General features: G+C 39.5%; 1 long non-coding RNA gene across 4 annotated transcripts; it reads left to right on the plus strand.

Annotated features, from left to right (window-relative positions):
• Window positions 1-1,345: 1,345 nt before the first annotated feature.
• On the plus strand, window positions 1,346-3,864 carry LOC109705645. 4 transcript variants are annotated; one of them, XR_002214814.1, is made up of 7 exons: window positions 1,346-1,547; window positions 1,626-1,743; window positions 1,834-1,898; window positions 1,985-2,125; window positions 2,721-2,875; window positions 3,259-3,388; window positions 3,649-3,864. It is a non-coding gene; the product is annotated as an uncharacterized LOC109705645 (long non-coding RNA). The 4 variants fall into 4 exon arrangements; XR_002214817.1 differs by having other exon boundaries at window positions 2,009-2,125; XR_002214816.1 differs by lacking the exon at window positions 3,259-3,388.
• The last annotated feature ends 411 nt before the right edge of the window (window positions 3,865-4,275 follow it).

A 4,275-nucleotide genomic window follows, 5' to 3' on the forward strand; every position in this document is an offset into this window, starting at 1 on the left:
TCCACAAATCTCTAATCATGTGCATGTATAACGAAAACATCCACTAAAACCAATTCACGAACAATCAAACAATCATAGGGATCATCTAATTGAACCATTTATTTATTAAACTACTAAATGCAGAAATAAAAATAACCCGGGTAACGGTCGCTACGGCGATCTAGCTAGTACGTCCTCTCGTCGTGCCCAACGCCAACTCCTTGCCCGAATCACCTGGGAAAATGAGGGTGAGAAACCGCAATCAAGGTTTTCCAGTGGGTACGAAAGAGCCATGAAGGCAAGCTGTAATCACCGGAAACCAAAGGAGATAAGGTAAACAAATATAAATGCCGTGATATGAAGAAAACTACAGTAGCTATAACAGATAAATAAGAGCAAGTAATAAAGACTGCTACTGTATGGAAAACAAAGCTGAACATGCCTCAAAGTAACCAAACTAAAACTGTACCCAATCTAGTGCCTGCTATGTTGGTCCGCAGACCTCAAGCGCTGCCTGTCACTAATTTGCACCGACCTGATTCATCCGCCCACTGGACGACCCATTCCGGTAAGTACACCTCCGGTCGGTGGCCAAACCGAACAAGTGTCATGAATACCCCAAAGTGCTATGACTAAGTCATGCTGGTATGCTCAATACGAAAGTCGGCTGAAGCCGGTGCCTTAGCCGAAGTAAGATACAAGGGCGTACAACGCCTAACACGATAAATACAAGGGCGTACAATGCTGAGCTACGATCAACCAGATTGAAACACACGACAAAGGAGTCGATGTGTTGCTTGGATCCAAGGTCCACCAAGATACAGTATGTATATGCAAGCCTGCTCTACATGTGTAACATACCAGATTTTGGTATAAAAATAAAAATAAATAAAAATAGTGTGAGAAACTATTTTTATTGAATTTAGAGAAGTAAAACATAAGTCAGAAGTGACCTGTGCTGAAATCGGAGCGAAAACAGAAGATTTAGAATATTCTGTTGGAAACGGGACAGATAATGTAATATATCGAATTTCCACTACGTAGCTAATTGGGATCAAATTGATCACAATAATGCAAAAATAAAAATTAATTGCTTCCAAATTAATTTGATAACTTGTGGAAGTGTGTTAGTATGTTTTGGAAGTGTTTAAGTGGACTCGGAATGATTTAGATGCACGAGAAAGGCTTCAAATTGCTGCTGCCCGGTTCTGATTAGTGCAGGGACTGCATTGTAAGTCTGCAGGGACTAAACTGCGAACTGTAGGGACTGAATTGTAAACTTCAGGATTGTAATGCACTTTTGCTGAAGTAGGGGGTTAAGTTGCAATTATGCATCCTTATCACTTAACCCCAGCTGGTTGGAAGGTGTACACGTGCTGGTTAACCCCTCCATCAGCTTAATTTCATCCAATTTCTTTTCCCCTTCTCTCTCGTAGCCTAGTAACCAGCTAAGGAAGAAAAAGCTTGGTGGAGTTGGGTTTTCCTTGCGTTTGGAGCTGAGAACAGTGGCCGAGCAGGGGGATTGTGTTGCTGGTGTTGGAAACAACCTGGTTTAGTACCTAATTAAGGTAAGCTTGTTTTGGTATCTGATTATAATTAAGTTAATTATCTTAGAGAAGGGTTAATGAAGACCTTTTTGCTGCCAGGACTTAAACCTTGGTGAGTTGTTGAAGCAGAATTAGAGGGAGTTCTTGCTGTTAGAGCTATTGAGCAGGAGACTTGGACCCTTTGAGCTGAGAGCAGCTTGGTGGACTATAAATTAAGGTAAAGTAGGTTCTATAATTAGTTATAGTCCAATTATATAATTGCTTTAGAGATGACTTATAGAAGGATTTCTTGCTGCTGAAATTGCAGACCTGAAATTCAGGCTGATTGAAGCTGTCGAGGTGGAAATCAGCTGATGGAGCTTGAGAATTGAGGTAGATTACTTACCTCTTAGCTGAGAATTAATTATAGCTGCAAAGGGGAGTAAGTTTAAAGCATTAAAATTGATATTAATTGGTAGGTGGCTGCTGCCCAAGTGGTGCAGGAATTGGGCGCCCAAATTGGAAGAGATTTAGTAGAGTTCTTGGGTGTCCAAATTGATAGCTAAAGCTTTCTTGGGTGCTCCGAATTGAAAGGGAGGACTTGGGGGAACTTTGAATAGGTAGGAATAATACTTTCCCTTGTTTAAGTACTATTGATTACTCTAAAGGGAAGGGTAAACATTAGTGAGGAAGTAGTAGTGCTGAAATTCCAGCATAGTGCAGAATTTCAGCATTAGAAATTCTTGCTGTGGAGCTGAGAACGAACTAATTGAGCAGTGAACTACGGTAAATATGATTGTATTATGATTAGGAATCGGTTAATTGTAACAGATTGATGTTAATTAAGAGTTCTATGGGTATTTGAGTTAGTGAAAACTCAAACCTGCATTGAGGAATTCCTAGTTTGAACCTTCTAAAACTAGCTTACACTATATACTTGTGCATACTAGGAATGATCAGTAAAGAGAAAATTGGAATTAAAGTAGCTTTAAATTCTGAGTTAAGGTGATGATAATCCCTGTCTAGAGAGGTTGAATTATAAGTTATTCTAGTTCTTAGAACTCCAAGCTACATGGGGGGCTTGGTAATGAGACTTATGTGTAAATGTGTGTTGATAATGTACATATACACAAGCAAATTGGAGTAGCAATGCAAACTTGTAAAATATGTGAATGTGACCCTAGTTTAATCTCTTTTATTCCTTTATAAATGAAGGTTTGATGTGCTCGGAAGTTCAAATTCACGTTCCGACGGATCTATGACGCACTAATTACGGTAGAAGCCGTTCTAGCTCTACTTGCACTGAGTTGCGAGAGCTCGTTGTTGATACAGTTCGAGACATTGATTCCAATTTGTTGGCATCTCTACAGGTGGGGGGTGCTATCTGAAATCATTGAATCACTCTTTATGTCTATGTTACCTTTTTGAGCATATCTGTATATGAATAAATTAATATTCATGCATTATAGGGTTAATGGTATTAAGTGTTTATGAAATGAATAATTGAGCATATCTCATTGTTAAGAACATGTGAACCATAAAGTGTGGACATAGAACCCTATGAATGTGTGAATTTTACTGTGGACTATGACATAGTAAGCCTGGTGACATTATGACTAGAAATATTGATTAGCGTCGACATTGAAATTATAAAACTAGCATAAAGAGCTAGTTAGAGTAAAGTGTGGCATTGTCTTTCAATGGATCCTCTAAAGGAGGATCAGATCATACTCACATCAGTTTTATGTTCAAGGAATGTCGCTCCTCCTTGAACGATGAGCTCCGGAGTAGTCATCTCAACTGGATCAGGAGCTAGCGTCTCCCCCAGTAGACAGTCCCGTCGTGATGTAGCTTGCGTCTCCCCGATATTTGGGATTTCGTCGGTGAGTTATTGTTAACCAAAGGGTTAACCAGTTTAATTGGGTAATAATTATGAACAACATGCATGCATCAATTTCAGCTATTATTTACTGTTTCTTTCAGCTTTATAGAGGCATTATAGTAGTTACATGTTATAGCTGGTTATTATCTATTCTCTTTTCTTGTCTACATATACCTGAATAGACCTAGTGGGTGAGTCGGCGAGGTCGGCGGCCGAACCCACTGGGAACTTTTAGTAGTTCTCACACCACTAACCATGCAGGTCCTAGCACGAGCGATGTGGCCGAGGATCGCGGCAAGAGCCCAGCATCTTAGCTAGTGGACACCAGTATATAGTGGTATACCCATTTTGGTTCATGTTGAATATAGTGATGAACAGAAAGACATGTAAATATTTGTATAAATAAATCTGTAAATGATGTAAATAACTAAATGCTTCAGTTATCCAGTTTTATAGTTCAGTTTTGAAGTTTTAAAATTACAGTGAGTACATGTTTAGTTAAGTTCAGTTTCACTTGTTCCTGTTGCTTGCCCTCGTGCAGGCCATGTATATTGAAATTTTATCCTGGAAATTATTTATTTCTTTATACATATACTCGTTGTTGTTGAGCTTTGAGCGGACAGGGGAGGTGCTCTCCGTTCGGCGTCTGTGTACGGGCCCGGATCGACCAAATTGGCGATAGCGGGACGTAACAGATAAATTAGCAGAAAATGCAGTCTGAGAAAATTATGAAAATTGGAGGATAAGCCAGAATTATTTTTATGAGGCTAGATTTAAAGTTTCATGTCATTCTGACACCCGGAAGGTAGAAAATAAAATCCGACAGCTATCTGATAAAGATTACAGTTCGGTACAGTTTTCGGTGACCAAACGGGGTCGAAACTGAAC

The sequence above is a fragment of the Ananas comosus genome, unplaced genomic scaffold (genome assembly GCF_001540865.1).
Source record: "Ananas comosus cultivar F153 unplaced genomic scaffold, ASM154086v1, whole genome shotgun sequence".
Lineage (NCBI taxonomy): Eukaryota > Viridiplantae > Streptophyta > Magnoliopsida > Poales > Bromeliaceae > Ananas > Ananas comosus.